The following is a 23,489-nucleotide window of genomic DNA, read 5'->3' as shown; positions in this document are numbered from 1 at the left end:
TACACAGTAATAGTTTATATATCATCCAGAATGCACATTACCAGCTACGTTTCACAGTTTAGTTTCGTACCTGCAGCTCATCGGACGCCAAACACACCGCTGCTGATCCCAGCGAGTGGAGAAAGTCGATTCGTCTGTGAATATAACTTCCTTCCACTCGTCCGTTGTCCACCGCTCCACTGCCCGGGCGAACTCCAGCCTTTCCAGCCTCTGGCGGTCCGTCACGCGCGGTTTCTGCGCTGCCACGCAACTCCCGAGTCCCGCCTCCTTCAGTCGTCTTCGAATTGTCTCGCAAGAGACATTCAATGACAACTCCTGTCGAATTTCTTTTGCAGACAGGAGGGAATCTGCCACAGCGGCTGCGACAATCAGTAGTTCCTGCTCCTCAGTGGTGAATTTAGGCCGCCCTCTGCGCTCTGCGTCAATGTGTCGGCCCTGATCATCGCGGTAAGCTTGAATAATGCGGCTTACAGAAGTCCTAGACCTCCCGGTGAGGTGGCAACTTTCCCACTGAGTAGTCCCTTCGATGAAAAGTCGCACGATGTGCCTCCGTTGCTCGATGGGGACGCGGGAAGGCATTCTTCACGAATATGGCCATGCAGGACGAGTTACGTGCTTTATAGGCTTCATAGCTATCACTGTCCAAAGGGTGACATGGAAGGAAACGCCTCATTGCTTTTCGATAGCAATTCACTCACACCGACAGCTGTGTATTTCGGTCTATTTTTTCCGAAGCGAATAAACTCTTTCCTTCCTACTTTCTTCCCTCCTCTCATCTTTAAACCGCCTCTCATATGCCGCACGGGAAAAACTCGAAAAAAAAAAACATCGCTGTTTTTAGTTCTATCAACTGTGTGTTTGTCGCATAACGACCAGAACTGGTTCAGTCATGTGTGAATCTTTATCGCAGCCTTTTTTCAACGCCATTTTGCGTTTCAGTCAATAAAATGATAAAAAGAGCGCCGAACGAACATTCTCAGATGAACGCACAGTTACGCGGCATCAGCGCATGGCGCACGCTGCCGGCTGCTGACATGCATCACGCCCGGTCGGTAGGCGCGCCGCGCAAGGCGCCGCCGCACGTCGCATTCGAAAGGAACGGAGTGCTGCAGCCGAAATCAAGGAAACTGACATGCACAAACTCTAGGGAGGGACACGCATGCGCCCTCCGCTATCTCGACAGCAGGCGCTGGGCCGGAAGGTGTCGCGCCGATAGTATTCGCGCACCGCTCGCTTGGTCCGGTTTATTCTGTGACCGCCTGTACGTACCCAACCACGAGAACTACGCATGCAAAAACTGCGAAATTGAAATATCGTCGTAGTTACGTTTGCTGCTAACAAGGTCCTTTGTTACGTTACCCTCTTCGGCTCGGAGTACCCGTGCTCCTTCTACAAGAAGACTGTGCCTGTGTGTAACGAATCCCATGAACTCAGACACAGAGCGACGGCATGTCCTCAGCCCAATACTCGTGTGTGCCACCAGTGTAGGGTCAAAGACCCGCAACCCGGATATGAGTGCAAGGCCCTCTGCTTGCTAGGCGGAGTGCCCACCTTACGTCTACAAGGAGCTGCCCGAAGCATTTCCAGGAGTGTTTCGTCCTCCGTCAACGGGATAACACGCGGAAGAGCAAGGGCGAGCGAGCCTTGCGTGTGGACCAGCGAGCCTCCCAAGCGCACCATCCAGCCTCACAACCAGAGAAGCGACCTCGCAAGCGAACCCCAGCAACAGTGGGGACGGCCCCAAGACCGATCCGAAAACGGATCCGTGAGAAGCAGAGAGAATTCGAGCACCAGGTCCAAAACCAGGGACCGCAAGCGCGCACGGAGGACCGGGAACGAGGAGAAACAGGTGAGCTGTGCTCACGCTGCGTTTCCCACCACTCAACAAGACCCCAGACCGAAACTACCAAAAAAACGGATTCCCAACCATGTGGAGAATGAAAAACCTTTAACAGAACACTGAAGTGAATTTGCCAAGCTCCAGATTTTACTTGCACTGCGTAGACTGGCTCAAATTAACATACTGTTCATCGTTTATCCGGTTGATAAGTCGGTAATTATTTTATGAAGCGCGAAAGAAGAAAAACTACCATGCGCGGTCTGGGGGGGGGGGGGGGGGGCCACACCAACTAAAGTCTGTGACGACAGGAGGAGATGCACCTTGATTGGACGATTACCAAGGTTAGCATTCAGACAAGTTTCGGTTTTGGTTCTGTAAAAGAACATGCTTGACAACCGACGACATCGTCGGATGGGCATTCTCGATATCTCAGTAATCGTCGTACCGCGTTTTTGCCACGTGTTCGGCTATAAAATGCCTAAGATAAGCCTCCCCGAACGGCTTGGAATCGTAGCAATCACTAGCCGAGGCCTACGCAGTGGATGAACGTCCTCCGCGTCACCGTAGACGATCAAATGCCATGCGCTTTTCCTCCATATTTGCAGCTTGCCTCACTCATGCCTGTATCGTAAAAAGCGTGTTCGCACCAGGCCAAGGGTGTGCTGATTCTGGCCTGTGCCCACTGCCAGCAAGCAGTCGGTGCTTATTGCAAAAACCCGAAAACGAGAACTCGCTAGCGCGTCAGTGTCAGCCTGCGCGCGTTCTGTGAAATAGTTCGGGTAGCAGTGAACGTTACGGCCCAGAAATGGTGAACTCAGTATAGAAAACATCAGGCGAAAACGAAAATGCCAACTTACAAAAAAAAGTACCCTCGGGGATTCGAACTTGTCGTGAATTCCAAAAAGATTATGCCCAGCGCTCCAGAACACTCAGCCACGGGGCAGTGTTGCAAGCGTTGGATATATAAGGTATATAATGTATAACCACTTGGCACTTTTATTTAGTTTTAGCATTTCAAGCACCTTAGGTGACGTTTTGTTGGATAGCACTGGTGCAGTAAGCGTCCCCCAAATTTCCACAATATCTCACGTCTAGCAATTGCATTTCTTAGACTGAAAAGCGTTCGCAGATGTGTGGTCGTGCTGCTGACCGCTGTGCTTGTTCTCCCAGCGCAAAAAAAGTGCTTCGTGCTCCCTAGTTTTACGCTATACGTTAAAGGTATCAGTTGATTTTATTTCCTTCGTACCTATATTGACTTCGCTGACTCTTCTCCCACCTTCAAGTGGCGTGATTTTCTTACTAGCGTACCAGTCAGCGAAGCGTTTCATGTGCGCTTGTGCAGCGTTTGTGTGGAGCGACCTTGACTTGGAGCTTGATACAGTGTACAAAGAAAGTGAAGAAAGGCACATTCTTCCATTCACAGACTTGTAGTGGCTTTGTTTCAACTGAGCGAACGAATTGCGACGACCCATCAGCGGCCGGCGGACTAAATGCTGGGCCGACTGACTCTGCCGGAAGGTCGGCGAGCCGTGCAGTAGCTCAGCTCAGTCAATCCAAGTCATCTCCTCCTGACGCCACTCGAAAACGCAGCCGAAAATGGGCGAGTATGCAGAGAGGAGGAGAGCCTTTTCGAATGGATTTATCTACTAAGTAGATTCGCGTAAACGCGCTCAGAATGGTCGAAACATGGCCTATGGACTCCGGACTACAATTTGCGCTAGTAATCCCGCAATGATTACAAATCACTTGAGTGTCCTTTTAAAACACCGTTGGCGCAACAACATGCCATCATTGGCTCCTAAAAAAGGGTTAGGAGAACTATATAAAGATCCCTTGATGAATCGCTTTCAGACAAACGCGAACGGCCTTCACGCCACGCCGCTGAAAACCATGAACACAGCTTCCTCTACCACTCCCGCTCAGGGGAAGTGCGCGAGTTTCTCTTCGTAAGCTGTAGTCGAAGCGGTAGATCAGACAAAACTGCGTTGGAGCACACCGCGGGCCCCTTCTCACAACAAGCTCACTCCCAAGGAGACACAGCCTCCCTCGAAGACCTGCCGAAAGCGTTGACAGACAAGCAGAACACCCAGTTCGTAGCACTGGGCAAGGCGCTCTACACCCAAATAGAGACTCAAACTGACGAAATAAACGGGATACTGCAGGTGATTTCCACGCGGCTAGATCAGAACGCCGTCCAAGTCGATGAAATTGTAGCTCGGGTCGATCAATTGTAGCTCGCATCGACCGGCTAGAAGCCAGAATGGAGACGGTAGAAAGCACCACTCTACGCAGCAGGCAAGCTTTGTACTCCCACCAGCCAACGTCCGCAAGAAAGGATTTGGTTGCATTCCCTGATGAGTACGCTACCAATAGGCAGGGCTCCACCGCGCTGCTCCAGTGGAATTGTCGCGGAATCAAAAACAAGTCAGCAGCGCTACCGCAATATCTTGGCACACTTCCACCCCGAGCTGATATCATCGCAGTTCCAGAGACGAACGGTCTAACCACTCTCCCAGAATACGTTACTTACTTGGATCCGTCTGGACGAACTACGGCAACCTTGGTCACGGGAAATATTGGAGCCATGCAGTGCCTTACCCCAGAAAGGGAATGTGAACATGCGTTAGTAGAACTCATCCCTCACAATGGAAAATGAAAAGACCGCATCTTTATTCTTAACTTCTCTGCCAACCCTCCAAAAAGCAACCAGGCATAGAAGATGCCGTGCTTGAAGCCGTCCAACTCACTGGTAGCTCTCCTCTCCTCGCGTTGTGGGGCCTTAATGCGGCTCACAAACTTTGGGGATGCATATACAAAAGCAAGAGGGGGTAAATATTTACTCAGTGTCAGATAATCCCACAACCTCACGCTCCTGAATGAGCCGCCAACTCCAGCCCGCCCAGAAAACAGCGTTTCTTATCACGTGGCCAGACGTACCCTTCTCCGACGTTCACTCCTTATCACATAATATCATACAAGTCCCAATAAAAAGCTTGAGCTACAGGTCATACATCGGTACAGCCAGATTAACTGATTGGGACAAATTCACAAAAGAAAGGAAAGATCGTGACCCTTCGAAAGGGGCGTCTTACGACCAGTGGCCACAGTATGTTCTGCGATATGTAAAGGTCAACACCAAAAAAATCCTGGGACTGGGCCTGTGAAGGTCCACCTATGAAGGTCCACCTCATCCCGAGTTTGACAGACATTGAAGTCTACGAGGTCCGAGCCAAAATTTCAGCCTGCAAGCGCTCCAGCTCACCTCGTCAAGACCAAATCACCAAAAAAGTGTTGGCTAATCTGGACAACACGGCTGTAGAAGGCCTCACGGAGAATTTCAACGTCTTCTGGCGCACAGACAAGCTTCGCGTCCCCTGCAAGACAGCCGAGGTGCGACTGATCCCGAAACCAGGCAAATCCCCACACATAGATAATGTTCGGTGAATCTATTTAACGTGCTGCGTGGGGAACATCACGGAGAGGGTAATCTTTCTACGACTTCCGGAATACCTCGATGACACCCACCAAATTCCCAACTCTATGGTCGGAATCAGAAAGCCCCGGTGCACCCAAGACAATGATTCAAATAAAGGAGGGCATACTCGTTCCTGCCACGCGACACTCCCGCCGAGCCATACAGACCCTTGACCTTAAAGGGGCCTTTAAAAACGTTGAACACAAGGCAATCCTCCATAACCTGCCAAGAACAGGCTGCGGAGAGAGGACGTACAAAAACATTGCCAATTTACCAAACATTACCAAAGATAGCGGACGTCTCCTCCGACCCAATTACGCTTGGAGATAGGGGACCCCTCGGAGATCGTTTCTATCCCCCATGCTCTTCAAAATATCCCTCCTAGAGATGCTGAAACGGGGGTGAGAAGATTCTCAACATCATGTCTTGCCTTACGCCGATGATACTACAATAGATTCAATCGGTGACATCCGAGACACACTCAAAAAGGCAACTGATACCGTCTAACAGTAAACCGAAGATTTCGGACCAACATGCGCTCCGCGAAAATCGGTAATTCAAGTCCTACGCAGGCGAAGCACAAAGAAAGACAAAGACAACATCGAAGTCTTGGTGGAAGGTCATCCCATCAGGCCTCAGGCCTGCAAAAGTGGTATGAATACTTGGACTGGATATTCAGGCGGATGCTGAGAACAACGGTCGGATTCAAAAATAAGGACGACGAGGAACGGATGTTATGCAGGGTGACATACAGACAAAGCGAGATGAAAGAAAAGGACATGACCGTATAGGTCCAGGCATTTTTTTTGGTCCCGCATTACCTACGTGGCCCCGTGCGTAGTTCTGACCAAAACAGAGGAAGAGCAACTCTACGCAATCATACGGAAGGCCTAAAAACAGGAACTCGGAATCCCCATGAGCGCTTCAACTGCTCGACTGCTCAAATTAGAACTTCAAAACACCGCCTCCGAATTTCGAAGGACACCTCTCCAGCCAAACATTAAGACTGAAACTCAAACCCGTGGGAAGAAAGGTCTCGGCGGAACTTCCATAAAATATTCAAGGCCAGCTACATCCCCGACCACTTACGCCAGAGACGAGGCGCCGCATACACGTCAGGCCATCCCCCGCATCATGCAGGGAGAAGACAGGCTAGGGCCCAAGCTCTACAGATAATGTACGGTAAAGACGAAGGGACGGTATACACGGACGCAGCAAGCTGTAACCACCAGCGAACAGTGATAGCAGTTGTAACATTGAGAGACAAATGCCTTACCAGCGCGACTATCCCCAAAACTACCACTCAAGAAGCAAACGCAATGGCCATAGTGCTAGCCATCACCCAGACCAAGGCAACGACGATCGTTTCTGACTCGCAGCAGGCGTGCAGATGATTTACTTTGGCATCGGCGACTCCCGCAGCGTACCCCCGGATGAAGAAAGGAGTCCGAAGCCGCCATACCGAAAGAAAATCTCTATTTACATCAGACTGAATTGCTTAATCTCCTACAAACATGGCGTCCGAACGCTGCTCGCCTTCCTTCTCTGCCTTTCTGTCGACCCCTGAATCGTCCTCTTCTTTATTTCCATTCTTGCCCCAATGTCCCGCGCAAAAAATGCAACATCCTGCCGGCCCCATACAAAAAATGGAGGTAGCCACTGCCCAACACAGCAAATCACAGGTCCTCCGAACGTTGGTCTGTCAGGAAATAGACTGTACAGGTTTTGACCACAAAGCACAATAACTCCGTTCCTGTCGATACCGCTAAGTGAGCCAAATGTCCAGGCTGCCAGTAGGGCTCGTCTCTTGGGCACACGCCGAGAGTACCGCTGCCGTCGACGTATCCAGGAAGAAATGCGCAGCTTATCTTCCACGGTCTTAAATTCAGATGAAAATTCTTCAGCAGCTTGACAAGAGTTCTTTAGTGCATTTCGCTCCTTCCTCGCGCGTTGTGCTTTGGCAATTCTGCTGTCCATGTGTGAGGCATCCTTGCTCTCCCCACAACGCCCGCTGTGTCCTGTCTCCATCTGCCTGCGACGTCCCTTACGGGCAATGCCAATGTTTAAATCTATGGTCAACCTCTGGCCGTTCACTATAAATATTTGAGTCCTATCTCGCCGTTCGATTTCCGTGGGTGGCGCACTCGTATTCTGATGCTTGAGACATTTGCTGTAAGTGGCTTCTGAAGAACTTACACGGCTTGATATGCAGACTGTGTAGCTCCCGGTACTCTCCGAGGACTCTTGAAGTGGCGTAGAAAACAAGGCATATTAGCTTGGATGTCAAGTGTACACAACGAACGTGGCGCAGTCCCTCCATTTGCTTGTGGCGGTTGAAAATATGATGGGAGCGCAGTTTCTGTCGAGTTAACGTCTTTAGGCGCGTATTCAAAATCGGATGGTTCATAGCACGCTTTAGTTAGAGAAAAAAACTCCTTGAAGGTTAGCGATCCATTCAATGCCTTAATTATTTTACACTGTTCACTGGTGTCAACCTTGTCATCTTTTAATCGATGGCACAACCGGCTCCTACTGTCAATTGGCATGTCTTCATATTCAATGTTATCGGTGAATTCCTCATTCAGGGAGTCGTTGTCGATATACTGTTCAATTGCATCATTTAAACGCCTTAGAAAAACTTCAGCTCTTCGTATGTCGCGCAGAAAATTCTTCAACATGTCACACACATCTGTGGTTGTTACGGTAAAGCTTAATGTTGCCCTTGCATCGCTGCACAATCTCCGAGTGATTCCCCTTTCTCTGTCCCTTTGTGTCTTTAGCTTTTCAAGGGGCATCCTAGGCCGAGTGAAACTTCTTCCGTGCTGTTGATGTTGCGCGTCTTTCGTTGCGCCATTAGTTTCAGCATTCTCCTCACCGTGTACGGAGTAGCTCCCAGGTCCCATCGAGGGCGATCGTTGGAGGTGAGGATGCTCTGTCACCGCTGTCCTGTCTGTCCCTCGCGTTGGTCGTATTTGGACAGCAATTGTGATGAACTCAGGGTTCGGTGGTAGGAACCACGAGGCGTGCACACGGAGTCAATGATGACAGAGGCCACAACACAAAGGGGAAACGTAGGAGCGATGTACTATGCGGCAAAAACAGCTCAAATGGGTCACGGGTCAAAACGGGAAGAAACTAAAACGTTACACACGCGGCAAACGCAAATGAAAAAGGAGAAAAACGACAAGCGGGATTCAGTCCTGCACCTTCTAACAGTCCCGCGCAAGAACCAGTTCAGCGAGGGTAGCGAACGCCCAACATACGCGTGCAATCTGGACTGGGCTCACATGGATTGTCGCAGTCACACTACCCGAGGGTCGCAGACGTGCTGGTCCCGTTTGGCTGGCCCCACGTCATGCGAACCTCACTTGACCCGATCCGGTGGCGCAGCCCAGCAGGAACATGAGGCGGCCCGGCGCGGTAGCACGCACCTCTCGCCCAGAGGCCCAAGAGAGGCAGGCAGGGGCGGCGGCCCCGACAGGTGGTCCTGTCGAACCCATGGCGGCCCTGCCTGAGGGTTGATGACCAGACTCCCCGGCGCAAGGCACGGGTGCCCGGTGTGGTAGCGGGTACGAGCGCCTGGCGCTATGGCACGGCCCATATAATGCGGTGTTCACTGGCGACGTCCCGGCGCGGTAGCACGGGCGCCGTCGGGGGTGTAGATCACGTTCGGTGCTGTCCAGCTGTCCAAGCACACACCGAGCTTCCGCCAACCGAATCACAACGGACTGCACGAGTGAGACTGAGACAGGTTTGGGCATGTCGCCAACGGCAGCTGTGCTAAATTCTAGCACCTCGGGGGGATCCAGTTGTCTGTTCTGCGACTCAGACCAACACTACACGCATTTATGCGACGGCAACATCAGTCGTAAGGATCGGATAAGCAAGTTGGCTGCTGACAGACGGTGCTTTCGGTGCACTTTGAAAGGACATTTTTCTAAAGAGTGTCTCCGCAATGTCACGTGCGCAAACTGCAACGGGCGACATGTGTCATCGGTTTGCGACCCTACCTGGCAGCGCAGAGAAACTGACAGAGCAAATAACGTGAGGAAGTTGAATGCCTGTAGCCTTCACTCCAGCAATCAACCCATTCTAGGCACGGAAATACTGCTGCAGACTTGTCGGCTCTCGATTTATGGGGATCGGCAGTGTGAGTACGTCCGTGGCATCGTAGATGGAGGAAGTCAGCGCTCTTTCATCCGAGAAGATGTCTCTCGTAACCTTGGTTTACGGGAGCTTTGGAAGACCTGCTTGCAACTGAACATCTTCGGTCAGGATACGTCAGCAACAAAGGAATGCCGTCTAGTGGAACTGGTCGCCGCAGTCAGTACAATGACGAACTGTTCTCTGTGGAAGCCATCGAAGTTTCTTTCATTTGCAAGGACATCGTGCAAGTGCCAATGGAAAGTGACTTTGTTTTGTCTCTCGAAGCTACCGGTCAGCCTATTGCGGACAGGCTTCTTCAGTCAGGCATGGCGCCCGTGCCTGGGATTAGCCTGCTGCTGGGAGCTGATCACCTCTGGAAGGTTATGACAGGAGAGGTGCATCGTCATCCCAGAAACAATCGATTAGTTGCACTCAACTCTGTCTCCGGGTGGATGTTCCAGGTCACCTTTCCGTACTCAGTTCATCGGGTGGTGCATCAAACGTCAGCGTGTTGAAAGTGAGCCCCAACTGTGAGGCGGTGGGCGAAGTGGTTAGGAGATTCTGGGGTCCTAGAAATCTCGAAATGTTTGAAGCAAAGCCACTAGATGACGAAAACGAAAGGAGCGTGCCTTCCAGACGCTGTAAAGGCGACGACAGCAAAGAACCAAGTCTGCGAAAATGGCATCAAGCTTGTGACCGATGCAGGCGTATATATTATAGTGATCAGTACCAGGAGAGACCGGCAAGTATGACAGGGCTCCAGTCAAAACGCAAGGAACGTACGGCACTTTTCCGTAGCCAAGGTACACCATCTTCACAACTTCAGTCTAAGAGCTCCCGCGGCAAATGCTTTCCACAAAAGGCGAGCCAAAATTGGAGCAGTCAAGTGTTCCGAGTGAGCAATTTACCGTCCATGGCACAACGCGAAATGAAACAAGCTACAAAGAAGCGACATTCGGTCGTCTCACGTCGTAGGTCACATTACGGTTCATCGCCTTCATCCCCATTCAATGGGGATGAAGGCGATGGCATTCACGGTTCATCCCCATTCAATGGGGAGTAGCTTCAAAGAGCAAACGGAGAGCTTGATCGCTGCTGGGTATCCGGCGGCCATTCTTTTGTCGGTAGCTGAGAGTAACCTCAAGAATTTAGAACAGAGGAAGGGCAGGTCACAGGAGGGTGAAAAGAAAAAAGTAGCAGTAATTCCATATCTGCACAATACGTCTCACCGTCTCAAAAAGATTGCAAATCGGGTGAACGTAAAGGTTGTTTTTTCTGCACCTAACAAATTGAACAAAATTTGCAAGTTGACTAACCCCTTCCGTAAAGCACCGGTTGGGTGTGTAAAAGGACATAGGAAACCATGTGTTAAGTGCGCAGTCGGTGTGGTGTATGATGTTCCCCTTTCGTGTGGAAAGCGTTATATAGGCCAAACCGGCCGTTGTCTTAACGACCGGTTAGGCGAGCACAGGCGGAAGGTCAGCAAATACAGGGATGGCCATTTGTCTGTTCACTGCCACGACTGCGGCTGCGTGCCACGGTTTGAGCAATGTGTGATACGGTCGAGACACAAGGAACAAAAAGTAAGAGAAATAGTAGAGGCAGATTTGATTAGTAAAGCGGGGTTGTCCTGTGTGAGTGTGCCGTCACTGAATTTGTCGGATAAGGAGGCAACGTTTCTGCGCATGGCTGCAACACGTCAGCATTGGCGGTGACGGTGGGAAGTGGTTGCGGGTAGGCTGGGGATACATATTTGTACGTTTGTGTGAAATAAAATTAGTTGGAAGTTAGCGCTTTGTTGTGTGTTCTCTCTATGTCCTCGCCCTTTTTGCGCTATGAATTCATCAAGATCATCGCCTGAAAGCTTTTATTCTCAAGTTGCAGAAAACAATGGGGAACTAAACTGCGCACGTCACAACGAGGGGCGGAAGATGAAAGGTAGCGAGAACAACAGAATAGGGCGTACATCACTGAATGAGATGGAAGTTTATAAAAGTTGCACTTCTCGGTGGAAAGTAGTAGGTGTGACACCGAACCATTTTGCTCCACGAAACGAACTCGATGTGCAGTGTCTTAAGTGTACCGGGAAAGGCATTTGAGTCAAAGGCTGTACGAACAACGCCAGGAGCTTGAACTACATTTTTTTGTGGGGAGTGGAGGATGTTGAGTTTATTGCGTCGCACATATCAAAGTAACCCAGAGAAAGAAGAGGACATGGCTTGAGGACGTTAGGGAAGAAAGAAGATGAGAAGGAAGAGGAACTTTCGGACGCCATGATCGTAGTGACAAGCAAGTCAATGTGATTGAAATACAGTTATTCTGTCGTTGCGGTGGCTTCGGACTCCATTCATCCGCAACACCCCCTCCTGAGCACAAGCCCCCTCAAGCCGGCATGTCATGATAGTCTGGGCCCCGGCACACCTCACTTGCGGGCAACGAATTCTCCAGCGCAAGGGCCTGCGCACTCGCCCATCAGGCCCTGGAAGAAGAACCTGACCCCACCCCTATTGTGACTTACCGTGACATCACCCAGCATTACCGCCTGGAAGGTAGAATTATGCACCACCGCACCCGAAATTAAATAAAAAAACAAAGCTCAACACTTCGTTTACTTAAACACGTTCCCTCACCCACTCGGACGCTATATGCTATTCCCAAGCAGCATACATCTCAATGCCAGTTTTGTGCAAATTCAGGCTCCCTATACCACGTAGTCTGGTAATGTAGCCAAATCCCAGACTTGCTACCTTTTCCCTACGAGTGCTGTCCAACGCACATCTCGCCGAGCATGTCATACTGATGATGGAGGGCAGAGCGTGCAAAGTCGACCCTTGGACTTCTGGACTACGAAGCCACCCCCTCCCCGCATATAAATACTAATTAAAGTTTTGCCCTCCCTCTCTCTTACAACGCAAATGAAAGCCAGCTGCCGAATTTTGAGTTTACCGAGCGTTCGGCCCGCATGCATTGTCCCAAAGAACAGACACACGTGAGCGGTGAGCGGACTGTAGGGCAGAGCATACGTGCTGCCAGGAAGTGGAACGTGGTTTAGTAAGTTCCGCCAGAGCAACTATAATGTCTTTCTAATACAAAGCGTTTTACAGCTAAGCTATTTATCACTAGGATCGCGGATTTATGGCGCCTCCGCGGAAAATCTTGCCCAAAAAAGTGAGAAAGAGTCAACAAGAACAGCGCATGCATACCGCCAGAGCAAAGGCATACGAACTGAAGTAGCCTCGAAAACCGGACTAGTTGATACAGATTCATCTTCACAGCGCACAAATAACGGGACAAAGGGGAGGATAACAATGGACAAACACTGAACCAGAACTAGTTTTTTTATTGAAGAGAACAAAATAAAAAGTCATATAAGGTATAACACCACGATAGAAACATGAAATATGAAGCTATTAAAAGCAACTGCGCAGCCGCACATTCTGATGTACCGCTCTCATCAAGATACGCAAATTGTGCATCTAAAAGCGATAATGACAGAGCGCTAACTCACGAGTCAGACATTTTTCGAATTTTATACGCTTCCGCTACTCCCTGGGTTTTGGTCACGGTGCCGGAACAGTACTGTTTTATCATGAAGGAAAGGTGTACAACCACAATAATTGCAGTGAGTGGAAAGATGCCTGAATGTACTCCCTTAAGTGAACTGTCATGCTCCCGCAAACGAACATTTAGGCAGCGGCCCGCTTGGCCAACATAAAAACGACCACATTTGAGGGGAATGCAACACACCACATCTGATCTACAAGGAATAAACTGTTTTACATGCTTGACCTCACGGCCGTTTGCTCGGCCCTTCTTAATAATACTCTTTTCGGTGGCGGGACAGATGCGGCTGAAATTATTTTAACAGCGAAGCTGTTGTTACTGGCCGTAAGTTCGGGGATTGTGTGCGCCGAAAACTCCCAGAAAAAAGGCAGAGCGCTCGTGCACGCGCACCTCGAGAGCACGTCCGTCAAGCTAAGCATACCAACTTAGGGTGATTGGCAAATATTGGCCCCGCAAGAAAACTCCATCCCCACCGGAACATACTCTTCAACGCATTCCACCAGCTATCCGTCGTCACATCACTGTGTCCCCTATACCCCGCCATATGCACCCAACGTATAACCAAGGCCGCCGCAAGGCGCGGGCTGCCCACCTCTACGTCAATTACGGATCTCGGGACGACACTCGGTACGTGGATGCCTCTCCATACTCCTCTCACTCAGCCCACACGTCAGCCGTTGTCGACTCCACAGGAAGTCTTGTGAACTCAGCTACCACCCCTACCAACAACATAACAACAGCAGAAGAAATTGCAATTGCCTTGGCCGCCCACACCGATCTAGAGTACGTGACGATTCTGACAGACTCCCAGACCGCTTGCCGCCACTACCAAGCTGGACGAATCTCGGCCCTTGCCCTCCGCATTCTTGCCCAACGATCAGCGCCAATTCCCGATATCCGCATCGTGTGGACACCGGGTCACACGGCTCTCCCTGGGAATGAGGCGGCCCACGCCTCTGCCCGCGCCCTCATACCCCAGGCACCCACGGGAGCCGACGACCCAAGTGCTTCTCCGCCCATACCCCTCCGCTACGCTGACATCCTTGCCCATTTACGCCGACAACGCCAGCACTTCTCTCCACCCCATCCGAACCTTCCCAAGACCGACGAGTGCATCTTACGACGGCTGCAAACCAACACCTTTCCTCATGGCACACGCCTTCATGCTATGTATCCTGCACAGTACTCTCCAAAGTGCAAACACTGCCCATCCCCATGCACCCTATACCACATGGTGTGGGAGTGCCACCTAACCCCAACTCTACTCCCCCTTCCCAACCCAACCCCTGAGCAGTGGGAGGGCCAGCTGGCTAGCGGCAACCTGGGTGACCAGCAACAGCTGATATCCCGGGCGCAACTGGCCGCACGTGCCCAGGGCCTCCTGGACTGAGGACGCCCCCCACAAGAGAGGAACGGCTCAACTAACTCCGTTCCAGCTCAATAAAACGTTTTCACCACCACCACCTTGGCCGCGTGTTTCGAGCGCACATTCGTTAATCCAAGCATACCCACTTAGGGATATTTTCCAACATTGCCCTCAAAAACACTCGAGCGTTAGCCGTATCGTGCAAAATTTGTTTAAAACGAGGCAGATGCGTCATCGATAGCGTACGACTTTCATTCGTTCGTCCTCGTGTCGTCGTGCGCAAGCGCTCTGTACCGTAGAAGAGCCGCGACTTGAATTTCCAAGATGGTGTAGGTGATCATTCACTCCACATGGCCGGCCCAGCCGCGGATAGTTCGTCCCACCGAGCATAAGTCCGCGCTTCGAGAGGCTCGGCGTCCAAAGCTTCCGCTAAAGACGATAAGTCGCGCTTGAAGAGTGGCGCGCTTGAAGAGTGGCGAGTGGCGTACCCTGATCCCCAAACCTCACAAGCCTCTAACAACGACCAACCTCCGCCCAATATCACTGACCTCATGCCTAGGCAAGCTCTTCGAGCATCTAGAACACAACCGCTTGACCACCTACCTGGAAAACCGTGACCTCTTCCCCCACACTATGTTCAGTTTCCGTACTCACCAGGGGGGGGGGTAAAGCGAGCTCCGAGACCGTACGAATCGTGGACGCTGACATGATACAATTTTCATGGTTGCCAGATCAATTGTATTCAGCCTTCTAAAAAGTTCTGCGGTACTTATTTAACTAAAACAAAGAACTGAAGCAAAATAGTTACAAATAGCCTCAGGTATTAAAACTAGCTTTATAAAAAAGTTTTAGTGTAATTAAGCTCTAATTAGCGGAGATAGAGTAAGTGCGTAGTTCAGTTATGGTTTCGATTTTTTTAAGGGTGCTAGCAAGTAGCGAGGCCCTTGCGCCTGAGTTGCGCAGTGTGTGTGCAGTCTCCGGCTCAGATCTGCGTGCGTGCAAAACGTATACAAGTTATACAACTCGGATGCACGCGCTGAGCAAGTGCCTCTCCGGGCGCTTGGGAGGCTGTCATTCTTTCATCATGTTAAGCACCCTATCTATTGCCCCTGAACTGACGCCGGAACAGCGATTCTAATGTGACCTTGACTACCGCAAGGTCACTACAGGCTACGGAGTGGCAGCCAGCGATCGTTCCCGTTGGAAGAATGAATGAATGAATGACTTTATTTCAGGGAGGAGGCTATAAAGCCCTGTGGGTAGGGAATGGAAAGTAGGATTGGGAAAGTGCTGGTACAACTAAGTAATGTTCAAGCTTCACTGTAGCGTTCACTGTAGCTGTCTCTCGAGGTTCCGTTGGAGCAACACACACACACTGGCCTTCCCCTGAGGGGAGGGGGTGTCCGGCATAGTTCTTGATGGCGCATTACGGTTGGTGGGGCAAGACGGATGCACACCGGTGTTCATTTGTGACTGGTGAACTTGAACAGGTAGTCGGTCAGCCATTAAACCATCTTATAGAGACCATTTTTTAGAGCAAGGTTTGTGATTTTTTCTAACATTTCTGGGTTGACCCTAACATACTCGATATTGCTCTAACGCCGACGTCGGAATCGTGGCGCTTGCTAGCAACTGCGTACGGCCGTGTGAGAAGGCTGCACATGACCAAATATGGTGGAAAAGGTTGGGTTTCTCGTTGCTGCCACAGTGGGGGCACCTTGGTAAGGAGGTCTTGGGTTCGTCCACTTCGACATCACATCAGGGGTATAGGCCGAGTTGGCATAAACTTTGTTCGCGAAGACCTCTCCTGTTCTTGGAAGTGTCTTTAGTGGTGCGAGGAAACCAGGGGGTGAGGCCTCGGCTAGCCGCTGCCGACTCAGGGCTCTAGCTTGACGAAGTTTTTGTTGCCAGTGTTGTTGAGATGTGCTCGGTGGGTCAGATCGTGCTGGAGTGGTGTCGAGAACCGTGGGAGGATTTAGTAGACACTCCCGGGCAGCGTTGTGCGCCGTTCGGTTGCCGTCCGCTCCAGACGTGTGGGCTGGTGTCCAGACAATGCCTATCGTGATTCCTTCATGAGACAGGTCCCGTACTAAGTAGAGGATGTTCGTGGCCGTAGAGTTAGGCGTGAAGGTACTATTCAGTTCCCGGAGGGCAACGTGCGAGTCAGTGATGATGCGGAACTTCTTTGTGCGGATGGTTGAACAATGGGTCTGGATGCTTTGAACTGCGCCCAGAATTCCAAAGAGTTCCACTTCATCCGAGAGGCCGTAGGTGTTCGCAATGTTGCGAGAACCACCAAGTTGCGGAACCTCGGGGCAAGTCCAAGCAACAGCGGCTGTTATGTCTTGGATAGCGGCATCGGTGAATACACCAACTTCATCGTGGCCTTTGTCATTGACGAGAGTGCGGACGTACTGTTCCCTAGCTGCTCGTTGACGTCGGGGAATGGGTCGTCGTCGGATAGGGCCGATTGCAGGTCTCTCCCAAGGTGAGATGGATTTATTAAAGATTTCAGGGTCAAAATTGCTGTTCAAGGTGTCCCATTTAGGAATGGCTCGTCCCTGTGGCATGTATTCGAGGTGCTTCTGGAATCGCAGCTTGACTTCTTCGACTAGATTGGTGATCTGAGGAAGTGGCACTGCTTGTTCCAGCACGTCCGTCCTAGTGTGGCTTGGTAGGCCTGTTATGGTACAAATCAGGTGTCTGTTTAATATGGTTAGTTCCCTGAGATGCCGAGGACGGAATTCATATACGGGAAATCCGTAAGACAGCCGGCCGTGCAAGCTTGAAACTTCAAACAGGCGTCTTGGTGTGAGCCGCCGTATTTATTTGATAGACGGGTAATGAGGTGCAAGGTGGAGCGCCATGTTGTCCGAAGATGACGGATCCATGTAGTGGGGCTATTGCAGCTGCTAATCTGGAGGCCAAGTAATTTGATGGTACCATTTCTTGATTCAAGAATAGAATTGGCGATATTGAGGAGTAGAACTTGGTCAGGGTTGGTCGATCGCTTGCCGTCGACGCTTACAAATTCGGTCTTGTTGGGGGATAATTGCAGCTGGAATCGGTAGAGGGTGCGCTCCAAGCTAAAAACAGCAGCCTGGAGTTCGGCCTGCATAGATTCTTTTGAGTCATAATCAGCAGCATCGGTCCACACAACTATATCATCAGCATAGAAGGCGAAGCGGGCCGCTGAGTCCACTTCAAGGGTGCGGGCTACACGATTCATCGCCAGATTGAAGAGTAAAGGTCCGAGAATTGAACCTTGGGGAACTCCTCTGTCAAGGTAGTAAGTAGTCGCTGTTGCTTCCTTTGGGTTAAGGCGAATGGGTCTGTGCGTTAGGAAGCCGCGAATCCACCTCTGAGCTTTCTGACTGGGGAAGGCAGCGGCTAGTTCTTGCAGGATGCTTCTTGGCTGACGTTATCGAACGCCTTGTGCATATCAAGGGCCAGGACGTAGTCGGGCAGGCTCTTTCGGGATGTCCGGTTTATGACTCGACGAAGAAGCCAGAGGTAATCATGGGTGCTTAAATTGGGGCGAAATCCCGTGAGAGCCGGGTGGAACCATCCTGTGTGTTCCAGGTGGTGTTGAAGCCTGTTGTTTATGAGACGTTCTGTCAACTTGCAAATAACAGGAGTTAATGCGATGGGTCGGAGATTCTCGGGTTTTCGAGAATCTTTGCCAGGTTTTGGGATGGGGTGGATGGTACTCATTTTCAAGTGGTCAGGAATTTGCCCAGTATCCCAGGATCGATTGGTGAGAGTTAGGAGGGCCGCTTGACCCGATGAGGGAAGATTTCGAAGGTCTTGCCATTTTATTTGGTCGTGACCCGGTGTAGATTTGGGTTTTCCTTGGGAGATGGCTATATGCAGCTCGCTCTCGGTAAACGGAGTCGAGCTCCTCGAGCGGTGCTCGTATATCGATTTCAGGCAGAGGTGAGAGGGTCGAGATGTCAGCCGTGGCGTGCGAGGAGAGCGTCTTCACAAGAGTATCTTTCACTTGAGAGTAGTTTGTATGGAGGCACATTTCTTCTAGAATCGGCAGTTTTACTTTCGCCCGTCCACTCAGGCCCCGAAAGAGGCTCCACAGATGTGAGAGGCCGCGTTCTTGCCCAAGGCGTTCGCAGAGATTATGCCAGTTTTCAGATTGGAGGATTTTTTGATATTCGTTTATAGCTTTGTAATGGCATTTTAGTCTCATAAGGTGTTGGTGACGTTTACTGCGTTCTCTATACCTTTTGGTAAGGTGATCAGCGGTACGAAGCAGTTTGTGCATGTGGGCGTCCGGATTATTGACCTCAGCTGTGCTTGTTACCGTCTCCGTGGAAAGGATACGCGCTTCATTCACAGAGGCAACAAACTCGGACAGCTCAGGTTGTGCGCTCACGTGGAATTGCGAGCGAAAAAGATCCCAGTTGATGTTTGTGTACGCAGTCTTGGAGCGGAATTTCTTGCGGTTCAAGTGGAGCAGAATAGGGAAGTGATCACTGCCCCATGTACAATCCAGAGTTCGCCATTTTTTAATGACTCCGGGTGTGGTAAGGCTTAGATCCGGTGTGGTGTCTTGCTGCGAGCTGTGGAGACCTATCTGGGTAGGATGGAAAGGCTCATTGCCGATTTGGAGGGGGCTATACTTCAGTGCTCCTTCTAGGAGTTTCCCGCGTAGATCGGAGTATGAATAACCCCAGAGAGTACTTTTCGCGTTGAAGTCACCTCCAATAATAACTGGACCAGAAAGTTTAGCGAAAATATATGCGATATCCAGTCATCGGAATCCCTAGCCCGAGAGTTGCATTGAGGTCTGTAATATACCGAGACTATAAACACAGGTTTCCCACTAGGGGGTTGAACGCATACGATAATTACTTCTTGATTTGTATTGCTAGCTTTATCCCATCGCTGTTGAACTGAATGGCACGACTTGTGCACCAGAACTGCCGCCTGACCAGGGGTGGAGGGAGACTTGGCTTTATCTCTGTAAGTATACGGGATTTTGGGGTCCATGTAGGTGGCGTAGTGAGGAGTTTTGCAAGGGCCTCTAGTCTCCTGTAGCAGTAGGGCTAGAGGTCGGGTGGAGGATACTTGTGATTTCAGTAAGGGGCCATTTTGAGCGAAGCTTCGGCAGTTCCATTGAATTATAATACGATTAGGAGTAACTAAAGAGTTCATTTAGGAAGATTGCTTCTTCTTGCGCTTGGATTCGCTAGGGGCGACCGTCTCAAGAAACTTGCGCATTTGGTCCATGACCTGTTGCATGTCCTGCTTAAGAATGGCGTATTGCCCCTGTAAGTCTGCAATATTGCCGCAGGCTTTCTGATATTCCTTGCACACCTCAAGCTTGATTTGCGCCTCCCGTTGTTTCAACATCTGTTCAGTGACATAGCTCGGGGGTTTGCTGCTTGCTATCTGCGAAGAATCTGCTGTGGGGCGACGAGAGGTGCGCGAACGGCTTTGGCGCGCCGACTCCGTGCCACGTGATTGGGGTGAAACAGATTGACGCCGTGTGCTGGCTTTGCGGAGGGAGGCGAGTTCTTTGCGCATCGCCTGAAGTTCTGAACGAAGTTCTAGAAGGCTCTTCTTAAGTTGAATATTTTCGATCATGACTGGGTGGTTTTCTGGTAAAGTGGCGGTGGGGTTACGACCAATCATCTGCTGGTTTCCTGTGGCAGTGGCTTCCCAGGAAACATTGTTATTGTTGGGACGGCTTGTTTGCTTTGTTCCACGATTTGCATCAGACTCTTTTGGTGAATCGGTCTTTGGAGACTTTTCCTCCTTCTTTGGAAGCCGGCTGGGACAGACTTTGCTTACTGCAAGATGACCAACGGCCTGGCACGGGACACAAAAGGGTGCACATTCACATTCGTCTTCTTGTGCATGAGTATGGCCGCACTCCGTACACACACTGGTGGATGGGCAGTATTTGGCCATGTGCCCCAAACTGTGGCAGTTGAAACACACTAACCGTTTGGTACGGTACTCGGTGACTCGTACGAGTTCCATATAATATTTTACCACACGGGGGAGAGTAGTAGAGTCAAAAGTAACGATCGCTCGGTCTGTTTTTCCTATTTTTTGCACTCGAAGTACTTCAGCCTGCTCGCAACGAATCCAACTGTGGATAGTTTCATTACTATCGTTTGGATCTATTTGGATGACTCTTCTGATGGTGTTCTTAGATGAGGGAATACGTTCAATGACTACTTCGATGGTTTCTAACTTCCCGTTCTGGCGAAAAGTGAGATGGTCGATTTGGGTGAGCCGGGTTGCGTGGCCTTCATCGTATACAGCAATGTGCGCACAGTTAGCGGCGTCATCGAAGGTAACGCCGGCCATTTCGGCGAGCTCTGCACTTGGCGCTGTTCGGCCAATTACACTGGCTATGGCATGTCGAGAAATATTTCTGATTTTAAGTTTGGCTAATTGTCGCAAATGAAGAATGTGGCGTGACCGACTTACCCTGTCTGGGCGCGTAGGTCTGCGCTTCTTGGAAAGGCGAGCTCGTTGCCAGCCTTCAGCCTCCTCGGTGGCGGCGTCCTCTTCGGTTTCTTCCATGCCGTTGTCTTCGAGCTATTCTCCTTCATAGGCGTTCATGTCCGATGACTGTAGAGTGAAAGAAGTCTGGTGTAGCTGAGGTTCGTTGGAGATCGCCTCCCCGTCCATGGTAGGAGTATGTCCGTCCTCAGTGTGCATAGGAGTGAGGTCCGAGTGAATGGGAGACTCTCCATCCGCAGCTGCTGCGACAGCCGCACAAGCAGCCGCCACGCCGACAGCTGCGGCCGGCGGTAGGCGAACACGTCCTGGAGGCCGTTGGGTTAGGCCTAACCGATGGTTCGGGGAAACAGACTTGGCTCTGGGACGCGTGGTGGTTCCGAAGGGCCGAATTTTGGGTTCGGCGGGGTCACAACATGTCCATGAAGACGGGCAAACACAGGAAGAAGGGCCAACGTCGCTTAAAGGAGCCATGAAGAGAACATGCAAGTTGGTTTTATTCGAAAGATTTCGTGTTTTATAGTGCCCCCGGCGCTTGTCCGGATACAAACGGTGCTTTATTCACTGAGAAATTAAACAATTTAGGTTAAAATTTAGATTTTCCCGCTCAATCGTGCGTTTTCGTGGTCCCAAATGGCATCACAGGAACCGACCGCTCTGCAGCCTAGAGTACCTTCATTCACGCATCCGCCGTACAGGGTAGAGACACGTATACGCTGGCGCCGCCATTTTCGGTTGCTCGCTCGCCGCCGAAGCAAGTCATTGTGTCAAAACCACGCTAAAATTATCGCCGCAACGCGGTTTACTGAAGAAGTTTGAATCATATTGTATGTTTCGCGTTGCAAGGTCTCGTGGGAAACGAAAAGAATAACGCGTTGAGCCCGTTGGCCCAATTGCGGCGGCACGGGACCGTTCAAAGGTTGTCTCCACCCTGTACAGCGGTGTTGGTTTGTTCCCGCGTGTCTTTACGTTCCGTAACCTAGATGGCGCCACCATACCGTGGCAAGCGTTTGGTTTGTGTTTGCCCGCATTTAAACCTGGCTTGTTTTTGTTCTGGGAGAAAATATTCGTTCCCTGAAACAGTGCTCGCTCGACAAATGGGGTCACGTAAGACACCGTTGCTTGCGTCAATCGCCCAGTGTCGTCTGAGACAACCCCAAGCCCCGTAGTGCTGTGCAGCTAAACCAAGCATGCTGTGCGCAGTACGAACAGCAGAACGCATCAGTACTTCTATGTTTACATGTGCTTTCGTAACTTCCACTGTTTGTCCCATCATTCTTATTGCTTTGTAAAGAATGTGCCCTAAATTTAAGCGCAAATCGCTCGTTCGTCTAGTTTGTAAGCTCTACCTAATTTGCGTCTGCTTCTGGCAGCCTCCGCCAATCGCAGAGCTTAGCTCATGTGACATCATAGGTTCTGTTGCGGGAAATGAGCTGGTGGGTCGCATGACCATTCCCGTTTTTCCTAATTATGTAGCTTATTTGAGCGAAGTTTACGTTAAAAGTGGTGTCAGTATGATTCTAACGAGACAATCTTTTGAATGAACCAAACTTGTGTTTTCTCTTCATGGCTCCTTTAAAACGCCAGAACTTGCGAAAAAAAAACTGGAGCACGTTTGGAACACGTCCGCTCGGCGCGGCCCCCTAGCGGCGATCCCCCTTGGAAGAGAAATAAAAGGAGCTTTTATAATCGTTCAGTTCCAGTTGTTTTATTCATAGAACTTCTTACAGCTCTTCGTGCTTCGAACTTTCGCGCAATCGTTCGTGAAGGTAGAACGAAAAAATAGGTAACAAACTGCGGTTTCTTTTTTAATCAGTCACAATAAATCAATAAGTCAGTGTTCTCTCCTCGCGCGCTCTGTGCGGTAAATTACTGCCCATTCAATACTGCGCATTCAGCCCCGCAAGCTTTCCCTTTGAAGTGGTGGAAAGCAGCTAGAACTTGACGAATACAGACAGAAAAGAAAATGGGACACGCCGCGGACTGTATTTCGCATACTCCCTTGGCATGCGTTCTTCCTCTCCGTTGGCCTGCGATCGACCGTGCTCTTTCGTTCCTGTGCTTCAAAGCGCCGCGACTCACCGGCAATGTCAGCGTTGGCCCATGCGATGTTTTTTTGTGTGTGTGCGTGTCAATAAAGGTTTTACACTGAGCTAAAGCCACAGTTCACTTCACTTCGTTTGAAAAGCATTGAGCGACTCGCAAAATGTCACAGAATGGTAAATAAAGCGGCACAGCGCAAAAATGCACGGAGATAATACGAATATTCATTTTTCTGTGCGCCCAGTACGGATGAGCTGACTGCTTGGCGTCCTCGCGCATGCGATCAGTCGCATTCGAGCTTGCGCGCAAGTGTTGTGTGAGCGTTGCCACATCTTGCTCAAATAGTCTCAGTACATATAATTCACACGTACGCTAAACCGAAAACACGTCCCTTACCTACCCACAGGAGATAAACTACGCAATGCTGTCGACGCCGCTTACACAAAATCCGCCTGGCCAGCGGTCCGCCATGTTACAATTAATCCCGGCATGCTTCGCTAGCCGGACGCGGAAACGTCATAGTAGCACGTTGCCAGATTACAACCCATCGCTTTCGCCGTTTTAGT

This window comes from Haemaphysalis longicornis, unplaced genomic scaffold (genome assembly GCF_048455015.1).
Source record: "Haemaphysalis longicornis isolate Haplotype H1 unplaced genomic scaffold, Haemaphysalis longicornis Haplotype H1 scaffold_1, whole genome shotgun sequence".
Taxonomy (NCBI): Eukaryota; Metazoa; Arthropoda; class Arachnida; order Ixodida; family Ixodidae; genus Haemaphysalis; species Haemaphysalis longicornis.
Note: the sequence above shows the minus strand (reverse complement) of the source record.